Source organism: Tamandua tetradactyla, chromosome 15 (genome assembly GCF_023851605.1).
Source record: "Tamandua tetradactyla isolate mTamTet1 chromosome 15, mTamTet1.pri, whole genome shotgun sequence".
Lineage (NCBI taxonomy): Eukaryota > Metazoa > Chordata > Mammalia > Pilosa > Myrmecophagidae > Tamandua > Tamandua tetradactyla.
In genome coordinates this window covers 6,861,066-6,888,717 of record NC_135341.1, presented here as the reverse complement: position 1 = coordinate 6,888,717, position 27,652 = coordinate 6,861,066, and the positions used below count along the sequence as shown (strand labels likewise).

Here is a 27,652-nt window from a genome sequence, read left to right as displayed (position 1 = left end):
AAGGTTGCAATGCAATAATAATGCATTTTTTTACAGGCTATAAACATGTAGGCATTTACAATCAATGTAGTAGAAGACATTTTAAAAGGTATACTTAAAAAATACATTTGGAAATTGTTAAGTCTCTGATAATTGTGAAGTGTGTTAAGTGGATAATGCATATCTAATTATGAGAGAGAATGCCTAACGGCATTTAGCATTTTTTGTGCTTTAAAAAAGAACTAGCTAAACAAATGTGACAAAGAAATATTTTTCTTTAATTTCTTAAATAAAAGAAAACTAATATATTAGTATGGTTTTTCATTGTCAGTTTCAAATAGCATTAATCAAATATTACAATGGTCTTAATATTCTGAATTTGTCTTAATGAAACAATAGCACAATGGCCAACTGGCATAATATCAAGCATAAAACTTTGTCTTTGCTTTTAAAAATAAAAATAATACAGGTCTTAAATAAATGGTCTGTGAGCAGTTGCATGGTTGAGTTACAGCAAGTTACTATTATATTTATTTTTAAAATCAACAGGGAACTGGATTATGCAATACTTTAGATTCATTTTTCTCATCATCACTGCTAGACATCATCTATGCACCTTATCAGAAATGATATTTCTTCAAAATTTGGGCCTTCCCTCAACCCCACACTACTTATATTCAGCAGCATCTCATCTTTTTGGTTCATTAGAATAAAATTGAACGTTCACTCTGCATAGATTGAGGGTTGGGTGGGAGGTGCAAGTGTTAGAAATATAGGATTCTTTCTATCAAGACTTAAAGTTTTTTATTTTATAGCCAGGAGAGAAACACAAAGCTGAAATGATTGTTTATTACTCTTAAGGTATTTGACAAATGGTTTTGAGGAAGTTATGAACATAGCCTATAAAGCTTTGCTTTTGATATTTATAAAGTTGCTTGGATGTAATAGCAAAATAATTGCTTGCACTAAGATGAAAACATTTCTGGTGTCTTATTTGAGCATATATCCAATATTATCTGAATAGAAAATTATTTTTTAAATTGAGCATTTAAAAAATAAACACAAATTATAAAGAGTTTTGTTTGCAAACCCTGGAAAAATCATTCATGTTTTAATGTGTCAAGATATCCCCCACCTTTTCCAAGAAGTATAAGACATACAGGAAGTACAGTCGACATAAATAGAAAGTTCAATGAATCGTCATCAAGCCAGATCCAGAAACAGAACAATGCTAACTCCTCAGAAGACCCTCCCTTTGTGCCCTGCTCCAAGCCTCCCAAAATATAACTACCATCTTGACTTGTAAATTCATGATTAAATACTAAAAACTTAGATTGCTTATGAAAAGAATCATGCCATATATTCTTTAGAGTCTTTTGTTTGTTTGCTTTTTGTCCAACAGTGTTTGTGAAATTCATCCATGTTGTAGGTAGCTGTAGTTCATTCATTTCCATTGCATTATCGTTTTATTTTATGGATACACCACAAATAATATGGACTGCTTAGGTAGGCTGTGATGGTTAGGTTCTCTTGTCAACTTGGCCAAATGATCATGCCCAGTTGTCTGGTCACGCAAGCACTGGCTTGACCATTGCTGCAAGGATATTTTGTGGCTGGTTGGTAAACCAGAAGGCTGGTGTATTAAATCATGAGTCACATGACTGCATCTGTGGGTGATGACATCTGTGATCAACTAAGGCATGTCTCCAACAACTAAGTAATTCAATCAGTTGAAGACTTTTAAGGAGGAAGACTCTTTCACTGCTTCTTCACCCAGTGAGCCTCTCCTATGGAGTTTGTCCAGACCCGTTATTGGAGCCGCCAGCTTCACAGCCAGCCCTCCAGATATTGGACTCTTTCGTTCCCACAGTTGCATGAGACACCTTTATAAATCTCATATTTACAGATCTCTCCTGTTGGTTCTATTTCTCTAGAGCAACTTAACACATAGGCAATGCTGAATAGTTCTTCCACTCACAGTTTTGTACCTATCTTTTAGTGTATTTATAAATACAGTTCTCTTTTGCATATAGACTAGAATTGCTGGCCAATTGACAAGCATACAAAAAGGAACTTTAAAGATAACACCAAACAATTTTACAAAGTGGTTGTATTAATATATATTCTTACTGCAAATGTTCTGTTCTACATCCTTGTCAGCCTTTAAAAAATTTTAACATTTTTAGGGGGATTTGTGAAGGCGTCTCATTTTGGTTTAGTTTATGTGTATTGATAACTAATGAAATTGAAAGCTTCTTTATATGTGTATTTTATAAATATCTGCTTGCATCTCTTTTCCATTTTTCTCTTGAGTTGTCTTCTTTTTAGGGATCAGTTCTAAATATGAACTTTGTCAATTTTACATTTTGCACACATCTCCCACTCTTTGGCTTGCATTTTTATTCTCTTAATGCTATCACTAGATAAATAGAAATTTTAATATTTCAAATAGTTCAGTTTATCAATCTCTCCCTTTGTGGGATAATGCTTTCTGTAACAAGTTTAAACTATCTTTCTCTACCCTGAAATTGTGAAATAATTTTCATTGATAATTTTATTATTTTGTCCTTCATATTTAAAATTGCGATGCACCTGAGGTTGATTGATTTATTGATTGGTTTACATGGTATAAGGTAAAGTTCAAAATACTTTTTGACCTGTAAGGATCCAATCGACTAGCACATATATTAAAAATGAAGTCCTTTCTTCATTTTTCCCCAGTGCTACTTCTGAAGACAATCAACTGTGCATGTCTGCTTGGGCCTACTTTTGGCTTCTCTACTTTCTTCCATTAGTATCTTTGTCTATCCTGTAAAAATGTTAATTTCATTTAATGCAGCTCTATTGTCATAATAGATGTTAAGTATATATAAAAAAAGTGAAGCCCAAACTGAAACTAAAGCCAAGGAGGATTATGTAAGTAAATACCCTTACCATAAGATTTCATCCTGTTACTGAAATTGAACTTTCTAGAGGCCAAGGCAAAGAAGGGTTCCTATCTCCCACGAAATAAAAGTATGCCAGTTGTTTCTGTAAGCATAAATCACCCTGACTTTAAAATTTGAAAGAAGTTTCTACTGCAAACACTCAGCAAGAGGAAGGTGGATGATTCAGTGGAGAACATTCCTCTCACAAGCATACTCCTGTACTTATGATATTAGGTTTCCTATAGTGGCTTCTTATATCTTTCCTTGAAAATAATAGCTAACATTTTTAAGGCACTTATTAAGCCTTTAACATACATTTGCTAGGAGGCTTTCCAAACTATCTGCCCTATTTGCTAACCATCACCCAATTTCAGTATCTCTGTTTGCATCCTTCCCTGGCTATAGCTACTACAGCAGCATGAACAGTTTCTCTAAAATACAGGCCATGGAAATGAGAAGCTAAATTCTTTTAACTTTGAGTGTTTATGATGCACTTGCTTTGACCATGTTCTGTGGCTTTTCTTACGGAAGACTCAACAGACTAATACCTGATGCCAGAGTTTCTGCCTCCCTATTTCAGAAAGCTAGGTAAAATAATTTCCTTGCGCATTCTTATAGGGACTTTTATGAGTCTAAGTCCCTTTTCCATACTTCCAAGAGGAGTACATCAGGAGGGAATGTGTCCTGGCGCCCAAATAGGTGTTATTGGATTATATTTATATTACCCCTTTCCCTGCTTTTGGAGCAGTGAGGGAATGATGGAAATTTATAGAAATAAGGCACATAAACATTTCAATATTTGTGGTGCTGAGCACATCCTTACAATGATTTGTGTGCATTAGACATTTATTCCCAAAAGTAAGTGCCAGCCTTTACAACAGGTCTTCCACCATGCTAAACAGGGTAATCTAGTTTATCCCCAAAATTGCCATGTAAAATGGATGCTGCTATTATAATCCCAGTTATATAGATGAGGAAAATTATGTTCAGAGAGGAGACGTAAATATGCTCAGGGACATTAGGAAATAATGAGGCCGTATTTGATGCAAGACATTCTGATGTTTGAATCCATTTCTCTAATCATTTAACTAGTGATTCTCATATTTTAATGTGTGTATGAGTCACTTGGGAATCTTATTAAATGCAATTCTGATTTGTAAAAGGTGGGGATCAATATTCCACATTTCTAGCAAGCTCCCAGATGACACTGATATTGCTGGTCTGAAGACTAGACTTTGAGTAGCAAACATAGTCTCAAATAAGCTTTAGATGAGTGCCTAAAGATAATTCAGTAGCAGCATTACTACAGGGGTCACACAGGGAGGCAGCTCTGTATGATCTACATGAATCCAGGAAAAAAGCAAATGGCAGTCTATATTTTGAGGCTCTAAGATGTCCACTTGACATATCCATTTATACATTCAAGTGGCACATATTTCTTGAGCACCTACTATGTGCAAAACACAGTGTAAAGCAGCAAGCAGGGTAGAGTTTATTTTCTGTATCTGTATACCTGCCCAAATAAAGCTGCAGGCTCACTTGGAAAAAAAAAACTATATTAATATACTATAATAAAAAACAAGAAAAAAAAACATGCTTGAGCAGTAACAAAGCAATAGCTTTTCCAATTGCAATTTCTTACCAGAAATACTATCATCCTAGGCAATGTTTCTACCCATGACATAAGAAAATGCAAATGAGGAAAAGTCTAGATCTATAGACGTGATTTAACAAGTAAATTGCAGGTTATTTTTCCCCCTTTCAAGAATTTTGTGGTTGAGGAGTCTACTTCTCCATACATATTAATTAGTTGCTTTGCATAAATCAATTCTATTTTTATGAATGGAGATTACATAACCCTAGATTAATTCTCTCAGAAAACCCATCCAAAAGAACTACTGGAGTTCTTCTTATTAGGTTTCTATCCCTTGAGACCAAAGAATTTATTTTAATTATCCCATCAGTTTTAAGCAAAAATAATCAAATGTAAACAACTGTGCTGGAGGAAAACATCCCCAGCCAGACGCCTCTCAGCTTTTTGGAAGGCTCTCTGTATTTGTCTTTCGTACTGTTCTCGGTAGTCATTTAGGAAGTAATCTTGATGAAGCAAGTGCTTCCATTAAAAAGATATGAAGTCTGTCTGGATCAAACATCAGGATTTATGGCATTCTTTTTGGCCAATCTAGATGCCAAGGTTCCTAAGTATTATTATTAATATGAATATTAGTATTAATAAAACTTAGTTTGTATCCATTGAGCCCAGCACTCTGCAAAGCAATTGCTGGCATTACATCATTAAATCCTCCCCACAACTCTATGGCTTAGATTCTAATATTATATTTACATCATGAGATCCTGGGAGAGCAAATTGGAAGCATAGAGAGACTAAGCAACTTGCTTAAAGTTCCACAGTGAGTGAGTGGCAGAGCCAGGGTTTTAAACCTGGGTCTGACTGACAAGGGAAGCCAGACTGTGAATGGATGTTGTAAGTCTTTCATAGCACCACCACTGATAGATGTCCTAAAGAAGCATCTCAGTCCTACCATTCAGCTGTGTGTCCCAGGTATCTCATCTCTGTCTTCTACCTTAGTCATGGGAACCAGGAAGAAATGCCAGAGTTTGGGATGCCCCAGATAAAATCATCCTTCCCTTCAGGTCTGCATTTTCATGGCATGAGTGAAGAAGGTGCCCTGCAAGCCATCTCCCCCAACCATGCACAAATACACACCCAGACCATACTTGCCCCATATCTGCCTTAACATAACCATCTCTGACTTTATTTGGCCTTTATCCCCAAGTAAGGCATTGCAATAAACCCAGAATTCCTAGGTTGTTCCTCATTGCTTGAATCCTCATCTGTACATAGCTCTGTTATTTTCCCATTTCTGAACTTATTTTCAGTCCTCCAATTCTTGAAACTCTTCTCTGGGACCCCTGAAAGCAAAGGTCCATCATCAGCAAAATCTATACATCCTTTACCATTCTTCTGAGCTTCCCCATCACTCAGATGCTTCAATGGAAATTTGCCTTTCATTTGAAGATGCTAGTTCCCTTGTATCCCTATCACCTAGTGACTGTTTCCTCCCCACACTCCTCGTACTGCTGGGACACCTGAACCTAACTACCATGTGTATGGACTCTAATAATACTTTGACCTCAATGGATCTTGGAATAGATTTATCCTAGCAGTTATCCTCTGTCCTTACTCATGTCTTCATTTCCTCCTTAGCCAAATTAAATCCCATGTTTCCTCACTGAAACAATGTCTTTCCATATACGCTAAGATTACCTGCTTGATTATTCCTCCATTTTATTCATGTGGCAAAACACAAGCCATGGTGAAATCAAAATCAAGATTTTGACCTAAGAAAAAGCCCAGCCATGACACTTGCCTCACTTTTAATTCATGACCACTGAAATCAAGTGGGCTTTTCATGCTGCCTGACATAAAGGCAATAGAGGGAAGTAATCATGGAATTCAAAAGGGTTTCTGCGTTGCCAGAGTTTTTGGTATTGGAGTCTTATGTATGTAAGGGAAGGTACTTCTCAACAATAATGCTAAACTCATTCATCTCACAGATTCTCTTAAACAACATTTTCTCTAACCTTTAGTAAATTCTATGTTATACATTGACTGACACTTTGTCTGGATTCAGGTTTCATTTTTGCCTTTAAATTCTATTACTTGTTCACTGCGGATGGACTTTGTTTGTTTCTGAAACATAAGGAACTTAACAGGTTAGTTGGCACTCTGACCAAATGATAAGTTTCATTTGTTTGCACTTGAAGGTATTTCCCAAAATTATTAGTCATCAAACATTAAATACAATATAGGTATTTCTTTAGCTTCAACAAGAAAGCCTGTTTTAGTTTCCTAGTCTGCTCCAGCAAATACTTTGAAATGGGCTGGGTTTAACTATGGACATTTATTAGCTCACAGTTTTGATGGGAAAATGTTCAAATCAGGGCATCATCAGGGCATCGTTTCTTCCCAAAGACTGGCTGCTGGCAACCCTTGAATCTTGAGTTAGATGGCAAGGCACGTGGTAGCATATGCTGACCTCTCCCTTCTCTTCAATGTTTCATTGCTTCTGGCTTCTTACTTCCCATGGCTTTTTTTCTCTGTGTATTCATTCCAGTTATAAAGGACTCCAGGAATAGGATTAAGACCCATCATGAGTGAGGTAGATCACCCAAGTAGCCTCATTAAAAGTCCTATTTACAATGGAATGGATTAACTTTAAGAACATGTTTTTTCTGGAGTACATATAACTTCAAACCACCACACTCCTTAAAGTGGTGACCTTTTTAATTTTTTTCTCACACCTTAAGCCCAATTTTGTGACATTTCCCTAGCTTGCCTTTTCCTTTAAAAAGTTGTCACCACTCACTTTGCCTATTGAAATTTTCTCCTATGTCTGACTGAGGAAAGAAGGGTAGCCTCTTAAATTTACTGGCCTTCAAGGACAAGCATGAAGGCACTATTTTCCATTTTTTATTGGTACCTTTTTTCCCTTTATTAGTTTTCCATTTTTATTGTAATACTTGATGATATATAGGAATTAGAAAATACAGAAAAGCTAATAATATAATAATCTCACCTAACCACCCTTGCCAGAGGCAACCATCACTGACATTCGTAGATCCTTCCAAACTTTTTCTTATACAAATTATACACACCCCAGCCCCCGACCCCACATCCCACCCCCTGCACACGCACAGATGAATAAGTATTTTTGTGGCCTGCCTCTTTCACTTTACAAAAAGAGTAGAATAAATGCTTTAAAGCATTTGTACCACTAATAATTTTAGAGAAAATAGTTAAACGTAATAAAATATGGGGAATAACCAAGATTTCAGAATCTCTCAAGGTTTGAATAGTCATGGTCCTTCTTTTATAATTCAAATATCCTGAATCGCCCATTTAATTCTTTAGGGGGATCTCAGGCTAAGGGTGAAAGATGGGCCAACTCTCTGCACAAAGAGAGGGCCCTTCTCTTCAATATGACTTGAGGAGAGAAACCAGTAGTGTTAATAAGTATACCTGACAACCCCCAGGCAGTGCAGCCTCACCCTAAACCCTATTGGTGTTTGGCTCAGCCCAAGGCATAGGTAAGTCCTCTCAGGGCATTTCTTTACTGGAAGAATGTATTACATGGGTAAAGCTGGGAAAGAAATCAGAATGTTATATGCTCAATTTCCTCATCGTCTCTCTCTGAACTGATAAGGTGTTATTTACAGACAGGTACAGAAATTTGGGTCCAATGCAGACCCAACAGGTTGCTACCCATTGGAAAGGAGTTTTTCCTTTTAAGTATTTCCTTTTAACCATCTTGCAATCTTATTTCAATCTTCCTCTTTTATTTTGTCTACAGGCAAAGCATCTTCAGAATACCTAATTACTTTTCCATACTTTCATTTTGCTTTTGATCAGAGGACTTGGTTATTTCATTTGCTTCAGTGCTCACACCATCTTCTCTTATCCAGCCCAACTTTGTGATGTCATACCCTTCCAGATTTTATTTTTCAAAACCAGAAAAGGAATGGTTATATTTGCATTATTTATTCTTTCAACTCAGTAATTCTGTGCTGCAGAAAATTGAGATCTAGCAGATATTGAAGTAGAATTTAACTCTTCTCCTTGATATAAATATAGTTACAAGTGTTTATAACCTCCCTACAATTATTATATGCTGATAACGATAATATAATGGCAGCAGAATGAGAGTAAAAATCTTCTCAGGTAATTTTGTCTGCTAATTATCACAAAGTTGCTCAAGCAGTCATGCATACCAATGACAGCATTTTCAACTGATCTGACCTATCAAAATTATTGAGCTTCAACCTGATCATCTAAGAAATGATCACTCTGTCTTGTTTTCTATTTCCTTCTATTTCTTTCTCTCTAAAAAGAGCATAACTCTATTGTAATTTTTTTTTTTTTTTTTTTTTTTTTGCTTAACAATGTACACTTTTTGAAGACAATTTGAAGAATATGGGAAAAATGTGAAAAAAATCACAGGACATATCACATAAAACCATTAAGCTATGTGTTCATTGGATGCATGCATGTAAATTTATATAAATGGATAATTCTAGGTAATCTTTTTTCTTTCAAAATTTTAATTCATAAAAAATTCCAACATACAGAAATTTCTAGAAACATAGTACAATGAAGACATATATATTTAAATGCATGCTAATGTTTTGCCACATTTGCTTCAGATCTTTTCTTTTTACATATTGTATCCCAAACAGCCATTTTCTACCTCCTTCTTTCTCCCATCCTTCCCCAGAGATAACTACTTTCTGGAATTTGGTATCAGTTCCAGCCACATTTTTCTATTTTTACACATGTGTTTTAATTTTTATATAAATGATTTCAGAAGTGTAACTTCTTTTGCAAGTTTTTTTTTTTCATTTTACATTGAGTTTTTTATATTTAACCATGTTGCTACCTTTGGAAAGAAGTATTTCCCTTTAACTATTTTATAATATCTCATTAGATGAATAAACAGAAATTTATTCCATTATAACACAAGGGTGGAAATAAACTACTTGTAATCAATATAGTGAGAGACATGTCAGAAAGAAAGCTTTACCTGAAAAAGAATAAATGTTCATCTGATTGTGGAGAAAAAAAGAATTTATTTACAATCTTGCAAGAATGGGCGTGCAACCAAAATGTGGTGGCTGGTGTGCCAAGTGACAGGAGGCAGAAACATTTAATCCGTATGCCTAGCGTGCAGATGCCTCCCTTATTTCTCCATTGGCTTGGTGCTCCAGAGATTACAGCCTATGTGAGAGTTCTAACTAATGGGAAGGAGTCCCATTCCCTACCTTCTGACAACCCTGGCCCCTACTTGTCCATCCCATAGAAGGAAATGGTGCCAATCCTAGGCTTATGTCAGAGGCTCCCTCTTTCCCTTGACTGTGAAACCAGTTGGGGCTGTTTTCATAGCCTTTTGTTTAGTAAGTTTCCTTTCTCTGTTTCTGCACCATTTTTGCGTAAAAACAAACTTCATTTTATTCTTACAAACATGTCCCTTTATATATTTTTATGCTCATTCCACCTGTTTTTAATGATCTACTATCATGTGTAAATATTCTCTCTATAGAAAGTACAGTGCTTAACAAAAAGAAAAGTTCCTTTGCCATCATGAGTTTATAGTCTTGTAGGAGAGGAATTTACAGCGTTAAAAATTATAATAAGTAGTGGAAAGAGACTCTGAAAGACCATAATTGGGAAAATGTTATTTATTTGGGGGTTCAGAAATGAATTTTTTGAGTAGAATTCAAAGTGGATGACATCTCTGATTCATGAGGACTAGGGTTCATCCAACATCAGTTATCAATTTCTTGTTTTTAATCTCATGTCACAATAAAGATGTGAAACTAGCCATAAAATGCCCATGGTATGAAATAGTAAATATTTAATTTTAGTCACAAGTTTTTGGGTTACTGGGTGGCCCTTCTGGTCTTGTCTGGGCACACTCATTTATTGGTGGTCATCTATGTAGTTTGTTGGCTTTGGCTGGACTCTCAAATGCTTTGGTCTGAGGCTGGGGCAATTGGACTGACCCAATTTTGCACATTGTCTCTCAGGCTTCAGTATGTAGTTCAGGCTTTTACATGGACTGAATGGGATTCCAAAAGGAAGCACAGAAGTGTACAAGGTACACTGAGTCTCAGAATTGGCACATTGTCACTTCTGCATTTTGTTGTCCACTAGGCCTCACCAGAGTAAGGAGTAGTGAAATGGACTCCACTTCTTTTTTTTTTCTTTTTTTTTTTCCATATGATTCTTTTTTTTAAATTTTTTTTATTAATCAAAAAAAAAGAAAAGAAATTAACACAACATTTAGAAATCATACCATTCTACATATGCAATCAGTAATTCTTAACATCATCACATAGATGCATGATCATCATTTCTTAGTACATTTGCATCGATTTAGGAAAAGAACTAGCAAAACAACAGAAAAAGATATAGAATGTTAATATAGAGAAAAAAAATAATAATAGTAAAAAAAAAAAGACACAAACAAACAAACAAACAAACAGACAAACAACAAAAAAACCTATAGCTCAGATGCAACTTCATTCAGTGTTTTAACATGATTACTTTACAATTAGGTATTATTGTGCTGTCCATTTTTGAGTTTTTGTATCTAGTCCTGTTGCACAGTCTGTATCCCTTCAGCTCCAATTACCCATTATCTTACCCTGTTTCTAACTCCTGCTGGTCTCTGTTACCAATGACATATTCCAAGTTTATTCTCGAATGTCGGTTCACATCAGTGGGACCATACAGTATTTGTCCTTTAGTTTTTGGCTAGACTCACTCAGCATAATGTTCTCTAGGTCCATCCATGCTATTACATGCTTCATAAGTTTATTCTGTCTTAAAGCTGCATAATATTCCATCGTATGTATATACCACAGTTTGTTTAGCCACTCATCTGTTGATGGACATTTTGGCTGTTTCCATCTCTTTGCAATTGTAAATAACGCTGCTATAAACATTGGTGTGCAAATGTTCGTTTGTGTCTTTGCCCTTAAGTCCTTTGAGTAGATACCTAGCAATGGTATTGCTGGGTCGTATGGCAATTCTATATTCAGTTTTTTGAGGAACCACCAAACTGCCTTCCACAGTGGTTGCACCATTTGACATTCCCACCAACAGTGGATAAGTGTGCCTCTTTCTCCGCATCTTCTCCAGCACTTGTCATTTTCTGTTTTATTGATAATGGCCATTCTGGTGGGTGTGAGATGATATCTCATTGTGGTTTTGATTTGCATTTCTCTAATGGCCAGGGACATTGAGCATCTCTTCATGTGCCTTTTGGCCATTGTATTTCCTCTTCTGAGAGGTGTCTGTTCAAGTCTTTTTTCCATTTTGTAATTGGGTTGGCTGTCTTTTTGTTGTTTGGACTCCATTTCTGATGGAAGAACTTGCAAAGTCACATTGCAAGTGGCATGAATATAAAGAGAATTGGGACTAAATGGCAATTGATAGTCCCGTCGTGTGGAGAATAGGACTGAAGAACATTCTGTACAGAGGGAACAGCATGTTCCAAGGCTTAGAAGCTGGAAGGTGTTAGGACATTCATGAAACTATTTTTTTAAAGGACATTGCTAGGCTAATTGAGAAAAATAGGTAGTGGTGTCAGAGCATGCTAGAGAGATTGGAAGGGACCAGAATATGTTGTTTTTGTTGTTTATGTAGGACTTTGGATTGTATTCCAACAAGAAGAACCCATGCAATTTTAAGGAATATGCAACATGATCTCATTTTAATTGATTTCATGATCAAATTTAATCTATGGCATGGTTTAATAGATATCATGATCTAATTTTTAATTGAAGATCTTTGACAAATATGCCTGTTAATATATTAAAGATTATAATAGTATAAGTGGCAATAGACTTTGATTAATCACTTATTCAGATGTTAGATAATTTAAGCATGGACAAGGGGGTAGCAATGGAGATTGAGAAAAGTGGAGGTATTATTGAAAATTTTGGATGTTAAGTTATTAAAATTTGCACCTAGATGATATTAGGTTTTTGAGAGAGAGGATGATATTAAAGATGATCAAATGTGGTAGTTGATGTTATTATTTACATGATGAGGGAGACATGAAGTAGAGCTTCCTTGGAGAAAGAAGTAAGAGCTCAGTTTCAGAGCTATCATACCCTGGACATAAGGGTCTGGAGGTCAAAGGGAAGATTTGAGCTAACGCTATAAAATTGAGAATAGTTTATATTTAAATGTCACTTGAAGCCGTGGAAGTAAAGTAGATGAAATTGCCGAAAATGATATTTTCAATAAAGAAGAGAGGAGGTCCCAGAAATAAATCCAAAATAATTTCAATCAGCCATAAAAGAATATAGATAGATTAGCACAGGCTTTTTAAAAGCTACATGATACCTGATTATATGTCCTTACCATAATTATTTTAAATAATTGGCTGTTAATGGACTATATTAAACCTTGTTAGACAATGTTGTAATAAAAGTCCTCTATATATCCCATTATGCATTTGACCGATTATATCCCTAGAGTAGATACTTGGGAGTTGAATAGCTAGGGAAAATAGGTTATGCATTTTAAATACAAATGCATGTTGATTAACAACCCTTGAAAATGGTTGCATGAAATTTTACTTGGAGCAACACAACCAGAGTATGCTATTATATCAACTCCTCTCAATATTATATATTGTTTAATTTCTACTCTTAGAAACCTGATAAGTGACAAATTATTGTTGTATTTTGGCTTTCTTAGGTTATTAATAAAATCAAACTTTTTTCATGCTTATTAACAAGTTGGAATTCTTTTGCAAATGTCCTAAGCATCATCTTTGTCTCATTTTAAGTTGGAGTGTTCAGATTGTTCCTATCAATTTCCAGAAATGAGCTGAGTATATTAATATAATTCTAGTATAAATGATGTGAATTTTTCAATTTTTATTTTAGCTTTGCTTGTGGTGTTTTTATCATATAGAAACTTTAGCCTGTAAGATTGTTTCATAATACAATTTATTTCTCATCTACTTTAAAATTTTTTGTATTTAATGTGGAAACATTTTTTCAAGTCCAGGACTATAAAATTAGTTTTGTTTATTACTCTTATACTTTTGCTTATTACATTTAAGCCTTTGATTCACCTAGAGTTTATTTTTGCAGTGAGCCTGAAACCTAGCTTCTCTATCCCTCCCTCAAGAAATTATCTCAGTTCCATTTATTAAGTAGTCCAGTGTTGACATAACTATGAGGAATTAGCTAAAATGTGGTTCCTCACCCAAATACAATTTCAGTCTTAAGATCTTAGTAATTAGAAGTAAAGTCTCCAATTATTCAAAATAGTTCCTGCCACTCTCCTGCCCCTTCTTGTATTCTGGTCTGGAATCAACAAGGCTAGTGAGAATGAACTGTCCTATAAGACCCAAAACTGTAATACAGGGTGATATTTTTCTGCCTGAGAAAATTCATTTATCAATTAACAACAAACTTTTAAAATGGCAGCACTGCCTAGATCCTAGTGGTTTCTAGTACTTTATTCTTCTTGTGTTTAGGTCCAGATAGAAAGGTTTCAAAGGCGACCATTAAGAGCAAATATAGTGTTTCAAGTAGAGAAAGTGAGTGAAGAGTTTCCTTTGAATCCATTCCATCAATTTCATTTTAACCTGATTTATTTGGCTATATGTCTGCCCCCCTTCTGCATTTCCTATATCAGCTTTATCACAAATCAGTCCTCTGAAAGTTGTATTGGAAAAGCAATATGTGTGATTGAGATATTGTTAACAACAAAGCATGTTCTGGTCCCAGAGCTGTTAGATTCTGATTGATAAAATGTAATATTTTGAAGGGAAGAGGAAAAAAAGACTATTATTCCAACTCCTTTATTTGTAGTGTGGGTAAAGTTCCTTTTATCTCTTCTGGTTTCATTGTAGCAGTATGACTGAGATACCAGTAAATTATTGAATGCAATATCCAGATGTCCAGATGATTTTTTGGTGCTACTGCTGTTACTTCTTAGCGGGTGAGAGAAAAGATAGTTGAGATCCGGCAAAAAGTGTCAAAGCTTAGCAATAAAATAAGGATTTCATTGAATAGAAACTAATGAAATCGTCCAATTTATTTCCCTTTCACCGTTGTAATGCAGGTAAATCTTGCTTCACATGAGTCACAAAGCTTGAGTGTGCAATGGCACATTCTGGTGGTGCATGGTTTATGTGTGAGGAATTGAAAGAGTACTCGTAAATAGTTTTAATAAAAAAGTATGGGGAGAAGCAGTTTAGTTTTTCAAATAAAAGAGATAGTTTCATTTGTGTCAGGGGATCATAGCTGTGAAAAGTTGACTTTCTCAACTTTTTCCCCTCATGACTCCCTTCTAATATCTCTGAACTTCTTGAAGAGCTAATACCTCCAATTTATCAAATGCTCTTAGGTTCAGGTTTTATCTGCTCTTTGGTGCAATTACCTTTGTCAAAGAGCATATTCAGTTTCCTTTCTCAGATTCTCTTCTTGGCTGTGTCGCCTATCAAACAGGCAGACTTGTTTAAGTTGTACATAATCTGAACATAAATTACCTACAGGGTAGATCAAGGGTTGGTAAACTTTTTCTGTAAAGAATCATGCAGTGTATATTTACATCTTCATGGGCAATAGCTTCTGTTGTAAATGCACCCCTCTGTTGTGAAAAGCAGCCAGAGACAATACACAAATGAAAGGGTAGGATATGTTCAAATAAAACTTTATTTGCAAAAACAGGGAGTAGGCTGGATTAGGCTTGTTCTTTGTAGTTTGCAGAGCCCTGAAATTGACTGAAAATAATTTTTCAGATGTATTCTGCCAGAGGTAATAGCCAATATTTATTAAACATTTGCCAAATGTCCTACCTAAATAATATTATACCTTATATCTATTTAGCAAAACTAAAAGGTGCATATGATTGTAAACCCATTTTATAGATAGACTGAAGCACAGAGGAATCAACTAATTTACAAATATATGGTAAAAGGGGATTTGAAGTCAAGCTCACTCTGGGGCCCATGCTTTTACCCACACTGCCATAATGCTTTTCTAATTAATTGATAGGAATGGAAATTCTGGGAAAACCCTTTCAGTGAGACATTTCCCTGTGTGAATCAATTTTTATTTTTGACAAGTGAAGTACCACATATGTTCCATCTTATTATTCACAGGATGCTAGATTGCTGCTATTATTTAGATTGAGTTGCTTAAGTTTACATATGGAGAAAATTAACCATAAATATAGTGATAAGGGGAAAATACCGTACTAATGCAAAATATGTAAAGCCAGCCTGAAATGACAGAAAAACGGGAATCTGCAATTGAATGACCTGAGTCTTTGTATTTCCACTCGACCACTTACAAAATTTATGGCTTTGAGCAAGTTACATCTTGAGCCCAAACTTTCTCTGTTTTGCAACTGGAGGAATAGTGATTTTAAATCTATATTGAAAATTACTCTGAGGATCTATTGAACTATTAAATGTAGAAGTCCTTAGACACCAATAAAAGGCTATACCAATGCATCAAAATAGAGTAATTATATATATAATATGTCATATATGCAAATATATAAAAAATATATGCACACATATCTATACCTGCCACACTTTTCCTGTAGATCTATTTAGCTACATATACATATATCTTTTACAAGTTCTACCTTCCATCTAATACCAGATACAATTTCTCCAAGTTCTCTGGCATTTTATAACAAGGATCACCTGTCTTCCAGTTTCCAAAACACATTCAACATTTCCTTCTGAGGCCTCACTAGAAATATAATTAATATCTGTATATCTACCCACAATCTATTCAAGACAATCTGGGCTTTTTCTATTAAGTGCCTTAAAAATTTTCCAGCCTCAACCCATTATCCAGTTCTAAGGCCACTCCCACAATTTTACGTATTTGTTGCAACAGCATCCCACTTATTGGCACCAAAATCTGTCTTAGTTTGCCAGAACTGCTATAACAGACTTGTTAGCTAAACAACAGGAATTTGTTTCACAGTTTTAGAAGGTAGATGTCCAAAGTCAAGATATTGGTAAGATTACAATTTCTCTGAAGACTGAAGCATTCTGATGGTGGCTTGTTGGCAATCCAGAAGTCAATCTCTTCCTCTGCCACATGTCTCCTACTCCTACCACTGTTTCCAAATCTCCTGTTTATAAGGACTCCAGACATTTGGATTAAGGCCCACCATGATACACCTTAACTAATAACATCTTTGATGGTCCTGTTTACACATGGGTTCAAATCCACAGAACTGGACCTTAAGACTTGACCATGTCTTTGTGGGGGAGATGACTGAATTCATATATGTAGGTATAGTGAAAGTATATGTTAAAGTCATCTTTCTTTGGAATAGTAAGTAAAATGTTTTAAATGATCTAAACTAAAAATGTTTTAATTTGAAGAAAATTGTAGAAGAAATGTTTACAGACTCTGAGGGCATCCTTGCAGGTCATTCAGGTCATTTCTCTGTCTTCAGGCAGAGATATCCTTAAGCCAATGCAGATCAGATCCTGCCTATTTCTTTTGTAGAATCAATTTAGTGAAAGTGTTTATAAAGTATTTGCTGATAGAAAGAGAACCTCTTGAATACAAATTGATTCCCTGACTGCAGTGACTTTTTGATGACAGGCAAGAGAACTTTCAAAAACACTAAATATAGAAAACATTTTTTGTTTTGGCAAGCCAATTGCCTTGTGTGCCTGCGGCTTCCAGATGGGGTTCAGATTCTAAATATCTGAAGGCCTCGACTGGTACTTACTATGCAATACAGAACCTTTTAGGGTCCAGAGGTGAGTCTTAACACTTTATTTTGATGACTGTGTAGTTCCAAAGATGGATTTAGGGCAGATGTTTGATGTTGTGACATGTTTGGGTTGCTGAATACCATTGTGAGTTTCTCTGTGTCTCTTCAACATTTTAATAGTGGTAAAAATAAAAAAATCTACTTGCGATTGTTGTTTTAAGTAGCAATTCACTGAAAGGAAAGCAAAAATTGACGTGTTTCCATAAACCATCATATTCTATACTTTAGAAAGAAGTAATTAAGGAAACAGTGTTCATACTTAATGTGACACTTTAGAACACTCCTTGTATGTCATGAAAGAAATTTTAAGGAACATTGATTTACAAAAGAAAGCTAGTCAATTCTGGCTGTTTAGGTCCTTGGTATGTTTTTAGTGTCTACAATTGAGTATGTGTCAAATAGTTGTTCAATAAATTGTGTAAAACAAGAATTGTCTTGCATATCTGTAGTACACTTCTCTTTGGGTATTTCTAAAAGCAAACCTCAAGACAGGATTTGGCCTAAGTATCCTCTTTGGTTGTTCATCTCAGGAAGCATAGTAAAGAAGTAGGGAAGTATATAGAGGAAGGAGAAAACTCATAAGGCATAAGTTAATGAGTGAGTTATCACTGTGGACAACTGGCTCTGTACAGTCGAGTCCCCCCCTAGAAACTGTGTATACAGTACCTCACAATTGTCCTTCCATAGGACAAGGAAGTTGGAGTATTTATTTAACAACTCCCTTCCCCACTGGTTGAGGCTAACTCTTGGAGACATTAAATCCCAAGCAATTTGACCTCTATTTATATAAGAAAACATGCTCCCATGTAATAAGAAAAGTCTGGAAGGCAATCTTAGGCAGAAAGACCCAGGTGCTGAAGATAGCAAGCGCTCTACTGCACCTGGACCCCAAAGTTTCAGGTGACCTTGGTCCTAGGTGGATTGAGGGGATATGGGGCGTCTATAGTGGCTACTATAATCATACCTTAAAAGAATCCCAGCACTTTTGGTTTCCTAAGTAACAGTCAAAATGTGAGAAAATTAAAAAAAGATTGGCTTGATATTTATACTTATTACACAGTTTCAATTTAAAAGGTCATAGATACTTCTCATCTGATAATGAAAGAGGATATGTAAAAGTTCATAGGTAGCAATTCTGAAATTTTATATTTTTTTCCACACACTTGGTTTAACTATTTCAATAAGCAAATAGGTTATTTTTTAATTGTTCCTAGTTGATTACTGAATAAGTGATTGAACTGCCCTCTTTATTCTATCTTTAAAACTTAATTGAGACAATTGGATGGTGATCTCTTTGATTAATCATTATCCTGAAGATGATAATTACTGTTTCTGCTTGCCTTGTAAAACAGCATGTCTAAGTTGACAAATTTCCTTTTCTCTGAGGTCACAAATATCTGATGCAGAATCCTCTCAAAAATCTGATGTAAGAGACAAAAAAAGAACTTCATAGTAGACCCTGGAGCTGGGCAGTTTATAGGAGGTTGTGACTAGAATAATTTGAAACAATGTGAGGGCTGAGATTTTGTGGATACATTAGTACAAGTAAACACAAGGAAGCTGATCTGCAGAGAGGAAAATGTAGCAGATATTCAAAGAAAAGCAGTCATGACAGGGAATATGATGCCCCCAGGTAAAAAATGAGACAGCGGGAGAGAATAGCTGGCCGTTAGTCTTCCATCCCCAACTAAACTTCCTGTATTTTGCCGTCCTGAGATTTCTCTTGACATCTTTTTAAACCCCAGCCCCTAGCCCCCATTTAGACTGCTTTGAGTGGACTTCTGTTCCCGGTATACAGATACTTAGATCAAATAATGGACAAATAATTATTATTGTAGCAGAAATTGGAATGAAGTAGAAGATCCACAAGTTGTTTGTTTAGGCATTTTTCTTTGTGGTAAAGATTATATGTAATTCATACTTCTTGGCTTGGAAGTCTAGTTTCATGAATTAATTACTGGTTGAGTGAGTGTTTTGCAAGTTTTTAAATGTTCTGGGTTTTAGTATTTCCTACACAAAATATGTATAATAATAGATTATAATAACCATGAAACATGCTCACATAATGGCTACACATAAAGTACAAATTCCCTGAAAGATAAATGCAAATATATATGTAATACAATAAATATTACACAAAGATATATGTATGTTAAATATAAAAATAGATACAATATAGAAGTAAATTCTAGGTACAAGTTAAATTGACTCCAAATCCTGTACAGTTATAATTTGTTGTGTGCTATTTGCCATGTAGCTTATTAAACAGGCTACTTATGTCATTTCATTCTGACAATAATTCAATGAATGATTTTTAGAATCGCCATTTTGTAGGTTTATCTACCCATTCCCCTTTTCAATAAATATTTGTTGAATGACTTTATGAGTCGACATTCAAAAGTATTGAAGCAATCTTTTCAATGTCTTACAGCCACAAAGCCAAACGGCAAATTCAACTACAGGTTTATCTAACTCCAAAACTCATCTTCTTTCAACTATGTGACAACTATTTCTTTTTATGTAAAACAAACAGACCTCCCCTGTGTTCATGGGTTTGCATGTGTCTCTTGAGGTACAGCTTAATCTTGGGAGTGACAGGCCATCACTTCTGCCATACTCTATCTATCGGTTGCATAGCCCAATCCTAGTACAATGTGGCAGGAGGGAACTATGCGAGGATGTGGATACCAGGAGGTGGAGTTCATTGTGGGCTATTTTGGAGTATGGCTACTACACCATATTTCAAGGTTAATTCCAGCCTCTTCTCTCCGAAGTTGATTTTATTGTCTCTTGATCTCCTAAAGAAAATATTGTGGATGTGTATATAGTATTTTGCATTCTTGCCCTTATTTAGAGTTCCATTTACTTATTAATTCATTAAACATGCATTTGTCAAATAACTGCTATGTTGAGCACTGAGCTAGTTACTGGGAAAAAACAAGGTCCCTGCTCTAATGGAGTTTACAGACTAATTAGGAAATACTGAAATAAAATAAACCAATATAACTTCTGACAGACATTAGTCCTTAGAAGGAAAAAAATAGAGAGTATGGGGAGCTGCTACATTTAAGAGGTTGGTCAAGGAAGATTTGGCTAAAAAGGTGATATTTAAATGCCAAAGTGAATCCAGACATGAAAAGATCTGGGGAGGAGATTTTGAATGGAAGATACAGTAAGACCAAAGGCCGTAAGGGCTGGAAATTTAGCATGGTTCTGAGAAATAGGAAAATAAAATGACCAGTGTGTCTGGAAATTTCTTAATAGCAGATGAAAAATATGAAATCAGGTTGGTGGGGCCATATCATATAGAGCCTTAAATAACCTGGTAAGCTATTTGGACTGATCTTTACTTACTTGAGTTTATTAGTATTCATCAGTTATTGTGTGCCTGCTGTGTGCCAGTACTGTGTGTTTCACTGGGAATGCAGAGATAAGCCCATATAATCATTCTTTAGAAAGACAGTCATACACATACATGATTGCATTGATACAGGGTCATTTTAGGATGCATTTCATAATTCATTTATAATGAATGACTAAACAAACTCTACATGTAAAAGATCGTTCAGGTTGTCCTAGTTTGCCAGGCTTCTATGGCAAATACCGAACGGTGGGTTGGTTTAACAGCTGAAATGTATTGGATAACGGTTTGGAAGCTAGAAGTCCAAAATAAAGGCATTAGCAAGGCTGTACTTTCTCCCCCAAATCTGTAGCATTCTGGTGCTGGCTTGCTGCAATTCTAGGAATTCCTTGGCTTGCACCTTTACCTCCTGTCACGTAGTTCTCTTTCACCTTGTGTCTGTTCTTTTGGTTGCGGTTGATTTCGAGCTTCCCCCTGAGGCCTTCTCTCACTCTGGGCTTCTACTTTCTTCTCTTTATAAGGCCTCTAGTGATATGGATCAAGGCTCACCCTGACTCAGTGGGCCCTGGCTTAATGAAAAACGTCTTCTGAAGGTCTTATTCACAAATAAATTCAAATCCACTGGAACGTAGGTTAAGATTAAGAACATTTCTTTCGTTGGGGTATACGATTCAACCTACCACAATGACAAATTATAGTGAAATGCAAGCAGTCCTCCTTTTTATTTTTTCAACCTATTAAATCAAGCAGTCTTATTGAGCACCTGTCTATAGTGAACAGATGCCTAGAGCAAAACTGAGTGGTCTGGTAGAAAGAGTCTGAGATTGAAAGGTCCGATATCAGTGTTGACACAAATGATTTTAAGTCCTGTGATTGAGGTCAATTATATTTATTTGCAACTCCTGCCTACTGCCACTTTCTGACCCTTAAAATCCAGGTAAAATCTATTGCCTGTTCTCTTGGTAAATCAGTGTCCAGGTTCCTGTGTATTTCAGTGAACAGACTTTCCATCATCTCCTCTGGTTCCATCTTCTATCTCTGCTGAAGTCATAGTCTCTGCTCTGAGTCTTACAACTTCTCTGTCTTGGCTTTCATTGAATTCTGGCAAATTCTGGCTTTGACATGGATTCTTTTCTGAATTCCAACACATAACCCACTCAATAAAAATAAAACACATTCACATTTTCTTTGGTTTATGGAAGTTTGGGGATGAAAGGCATATTGACAGAGGGAGAACACAAATTATTTAAAATAGAATATATTTTTTGCTTGGATTCCGTCTGCATTCTGAATGTTGATATTTGTTTTATTTCTGTTCTTTCCTCTCCCTACAATCCCTTTTCTTTGCTAATGCAGACCAGTTAGACTGTCTCAAAGATTATTTTTTTCCTGATATTACATGTCCCCTAGAACTTAAATGGTTCATTTTCCTCAATCAGATTCCCAAACTTCAGCTATCAATAAGTCACCTTTGTGACTGTTGAAATATCCATATACCACTTTGCTTTGAAAAGAACAGGATTTTATTTAAAATAGCATTCCCCTCCCTTCACTCTCCTCCCCACAAATGACTGTGCTTGGAAAGGCTCTTATCACAGAAACTAACTCCCCAGAGGGCTGAATTGGAGAAAGCTGAAGAGAAAATGCAGATTGCAGCTCTGACTCCAAAGACCTTGCTTAGAATAAAACAATTTGATGGAAAAACAATAGTATTTAGTAAAAACCCTGGAGTCATTCTCCCTAATTCCAGTTGTTTATGTTCTCACAAATTGAAGTCAGTGGGATACAAACACTGGTAAACTCAGAGTTTATGTCTAGGGGAGGTCTTCGAAAAAAAATGCTCTAATTTTACTCACTGTATAAACAGGAGTAGTAGCGCATTTAGCCAGGGGCTCTGCCCCATTAACTAAAACACTCTACCTTTTATATTCTGCATAAATAGCAATTTTAAAATCTAACTTCCCTATTATACCATCACAATGAGTAAAAGGGCTTATTGTGAGGTTCAAGAAGGACTGTAGTCAGTTTAAGGGTTCGTATTAACAGATCACTTTTATCAGGGACCCTGAAACCTCACTCCATGGAAATCATTGCTTAATCTAATGAGAGTCACAGAAATGGATTGAGATAAGGTTATGAGTGTAATTTTTCCAGGAAAGGCACAGGTCCACTTAATTTGCCACCAAGGCACTATATCCAGTTCCCTTCAAAGATAGCTTGACACAGGAGCGAATTACAAGAGAACCTCTGGCTATAAGCCTCAGGCTGCTCGGGGTCAGTGGTCAGCACTGCCTATCTTTGCCACCATGAGGAGAGGGCAAGCAAGGACTCAGTTCCAAAAGAGACAGGACACTCCTGGTTAGATAAGAAGAAACTCTACTTTGCCTCCCTCTTCCCCTCCTCTCTACTTCCCCTCACTTCTTTCTCTCCTGCCAAATTGTGGGCACAGTAGAAAACTGAATGACTGAAAATGTTTCTGGAGTCAGAGCTGGGTATAAGTCTCCATTCAGCCACCTCTTAGTTGTATGGCCTTGGTCAAGTTGCTTCACCTTTCTGAGCATTGCTGTGTTATTTATTAAAAGGGAATCATGGTATCTGCATCTCAAGGCCACTGTGAAAATTAAATGTAATGATGTTTATAAAGTTTCTATTACTTAGAAGAGTCTCAGTAATGAGTTCCTTTTCCCCTGTGCTGGGAAGCTCTTTTCAACTTTGTCCTCCATAGCTCTCAGCTATTCCCTTCAAATGTTTAACCGGAATCAAAAATGTCCTTTGGATTGACTACTTTAGTTTTTGCAGGGGAATATGTTTTCCCTCTGCCATTCAGAATTTCCTAAAAAAAAAAACTCCAAATATTCATTCCATGAAAAACAATACTCTTAATGAGACACAGCTGACCACATTTTCCAGCATGCTGCAGTGCATCCCGTATTCATCTGAGGACGTGGGCTGTTCTAGATGCCACTACTACCAGGCCCCTACCCAATCGCATTTGAGCAAATATTGGCATCATTCATCAATCCCAGAAAGCACAAATAGCTCTAATAAATCTGTTTAGGAATTTTTGACTCAAAAGGTACTAGAGGGGTGCAAGGGTAGTTCCGTGGTAGAATTCTCGCCTGCCATGAAGAAGACCTGGGTTTGATTCCCTGTCCATGCACTTCCCGAAAAACAAACAAACAAGCAAAACAACAAGAAAATAAACCAAACAAACAAAACTTCACAAATGGTGCTGCAATAACGGGTACTCACATGGAAAAATAATGAAACGTGACCCCGCCATACAGCGTACAAATAAATAAATAAATAAATAAATAAATAAATAAATAAAAGGGACTAGCCCTGTCCTCCCTGCAGAACAGAAGACAGGAAACTGAACATCTGCCAAAAGGCAAAGCCCAAGACGTTTAAGAAGTCAGACAGTCTAGGATTTTTGTGCTACCAAAGCCAAACAGAGGTTTATTTATCTACCGCTGGGCTGTGCTGCTTTTTGGACAGAGAGATTCTATGAATCTGATCTGAAAACTTGTGTCAATTTGGTGAAATCTTTTCTATAATAAAATGCAATGTGACATGGTAGGGCTTGGGATAAAATTCACATACGTTTGACATTAGTCCATTTTTCCTCCACTTGTTCACTGAACATTTGAGCTGGCCACTGGGTAGGCAAAGAAAGTAGTCCCAGACTCAGTCATCAAGGAAATACGTCTAGTTACATCAACAGTGAGATGAAAGCTGAAAAAACTTCATTTAAAAATTCTAAACATTCTAATTTTTGTGGTATGCGGTTGTATCATCAATAATACAAAGTCCCTAATGTCATTTACTTTGTACTTAAGACCTTGCAAGTATTTTAAAGACTTTACATCATGGCATCATTCTCTGAGGCAGGTACTATTTGTTTCATTTTTTTATTCACCATCAAAATTGAGCTTTATTATTTTTTAGTTTTTTATTACAGCTGTTGTATATTTACAGCACAATCATATGTAAAGTTCAGAGTTCCAATATGCATCCCCTCACATACACAATTTTCCCTATTACTAACATTTCATATTAGTGTGGAACTTTTGTTGTAATTGATGAAATAACATTTTTATAATTACATCATTAATATTAACCCACTGTTTACATTATGGTTCTATTTTTAAGTGGTACACTTCTATGTTTTTTGCATGTGCTAACATATTTACAACCTAAAATTTCCCTTTTATACCTTTTCCATTTTCCAATTCAGTGTATTGATTACACTCAAAGATATGCCTCCATCAACACCATCATACAGTGCCAAAATTTTCCAATCATCCCAAAGAAACTTACTACCAAGCAAACGTTAACTCCCCAATCCTCTCTTCCATCCAGCCCCCAGTAACCTCTACTCTAGTTTCTAACTTTATAAATGTACATAGTTTATTTCATATTGTAGTGCGAAAACCAGGAACGCGACCGCAGGCCTCCAGCGACATTCCACGAAATTAGAACAGGCCAAGACTAAGGGTCCATAGTTTTGGGAAGCAGGTTTCATTTTCTATGGCCATAAGGCTCAGCTGAGTAGCCTCTGAAAGTCTGAACCTGGAACTAAAGGCAACCTTAGCTTTTATAGACTGTATTACATGCTAGAGACAAGGTAAGCTTAATATGGTGACTAGCAATATTAAAGGAAAAACAATTGGTCAGTTTAAGGTGTGAAACTGGTTACAGAAGCAGATGAGCTATTAGGAGAAGGGCCCCCATCCCAGGTGTCTTATCTAGCTTGCCTGCAGTTTCACCCATTCCTGAAGGCTAGGAGAGGGGATCCCTATCCTAGGAATGTGTTGTATCTGGCTTGCCAGCAGTTCCACCCATTCCTGAAGGTCAGGGGCCAGGGGGTTTGGGGATTTTCCACAGAGGAGGCAGCCGAACAAGGAAGAAAAGAGGGGGAGAGGCCTGCCTGCTGTGAAGCCTGTTTGCTACAATATAAATGAGATCATACAGTATTTTTCCTTTCATGTTTGACTTATTTCACTCAACATGATGTCTTCAAAGTTCATCCAGATTGTATCATGCATAAGAACTTCTTTCTTTTTTTGGTCAAATAATATTTCACTGTATGTCCATACCACATTTTGTTTATTCATTCGTTGGCTGATGGAGACTTGGGTTGATTCCACCTTTTGCCAATTGTGAATAATGCTACCATGGACATTAGTATGCAAATTGATTGTTTGAGTCCCTGTTTTAAATTGTTTGGGGACTCTACCAAGAAGTGGGATTGCCAGGTCATTTGGTAATTCTGGATTTAGCTTTCTGAAGAATGACCAAACTATTTTCTAGAATGGCTGTACCATTTTGCATTCCCATATGTATATGAGTTTTACTATTTCTCCACATTCTCTTCAACATTTGTTATTTTCTGTTTTTGTTTTGTTTTTGTTTTTTGGGAGTACCATACTAGTAGGTGTGAGATGGTATCTCACTGTGGTTTTAATACACATTTTCTTGATGGACAAGCTTTTCAGCTATTTATTGGCCATTTCTATATCTTCTTTGGAGAAATGTTTACACAAATCTTTTTTCTTATTTTGAAATTGGGTTGTCTTTTTGTTGTTGAGTTGTAGAAGTTCTTTATATATTCTGGATATTAAATATAAAATGGTTTCAAAATATTTTCTCCATTTCAACTTGACAAAGTATTTAGGTATACATACATTTTTAATTTTGATGAAGTCCCACTTGCCTTTTTTTCTCCTTACTTTTGCTCATGCTTCCTTGTAAAATCTAAAAATAACTCCCTAAGACAAGGTCTTAAAAATGTTTCCCTGTGTTTTCTTCTGGGAATTCTTTCTCTTAGTTCTTGTACTAAGGTTTTTGATTCATTTTCAGTTCATTTTTGTATGTAGTACAAAGTAGAGGTTCATGTTCATTCTTTTGCATATGGATGGCTGTTGAGTTCTCCTAGCATCATTTATCAAAGAAACTGCCCTTTCCCACTGAAGGGACTTGGTACCCTTGTCAAAGAGCAATTGGCCAAAGGTATGAGGGTTTATTTTTAAACTCACAATTCTATTCTGTTCATCTATATATCCATCCTTGTGCCATTAATTTGCTGCTTTGATTAGTGTGGCTATGCAATAAGTTTTAAAATCAGGAAGTGTGAGTTCTCCAATTCTTTTCAAGATTTTTTTTGCTATTTGAGGCCTCTTGCTCTTCCATGTGAATCTGATGATTGGCTTTTCCATTTCTGAGAAGAAATCTGTTGGAATTTTGATTGGAATTGCATTTAATCTGAAAATGGCTTTGGGTAGAATTGACATCTTAAAAATATAGTCTTTGCATACATGAATGCAGAATGTCCTTCCATTTACTTGGATCTTCAGTTTCCTTCAGCCATGTTTTGTAGTTTCCTGTGTATGAGTTCTACACATCCTTGAAGAAATTTATTCCTAGGTACTTGGTTCTTTTAGTTGGTGTTGTAATGGAGTTTCTTCTTGATTTACTTTTTGGATTATTCATTACTAGTGTATAGAAATGCTCCTGATTTTTATGCATTGACCTTTAACTGCACCATTTTGCTGAATTCATTATTAGCTCTAGTAAATTTGCTATGGATTTTTTCAGGACTCTTTATGTATAGTTTTAAATAGGAAGGGTTTTAACTCTCCTTTTTACTGTTTAGAAGACTATTTCTTTTTCTTGCCAATTGCTTTGGCTAGAACATCCAATACAATGTCGAATACCAGTGACAGAGGTATCCTCTTGTTCCTGATCTAGGGAAAAAGCTTCCAATCTTTCACCCTTGAATATTATATACTGCCTTCCACAAAGGTTGCACCATTCTACATTCCCACCAACAGTGAATAAGTGTACCTCTTTTTCCACATCTTCTCCAGCACTTATAATTTCTATTCTTTGGTAATGGTCATTCTAGTAGGTGCAAGATGATTTCTCATTATGGTTTCGATTTGCATTTTCCTAATAGCCAGTGAAGTTAAATATCTTTTCATATGTTTTTGAGCCATTTGTATTTCCTCTTGGGAAAAGTAC

General features: G+C 35.9%; 1 protein-coding gene across 3 annotated transcripts in view; it reads left to right on the top strand.

Moving 5' to 3' along the window:
- Positions 1-27,652, top strand: part of CNTN6 (contactin 6) — a 386,131-nt gene that overhangs the window by 191,033 nt on the left and 167,446 nt on the right. The window lies entirely within an intron of this gene.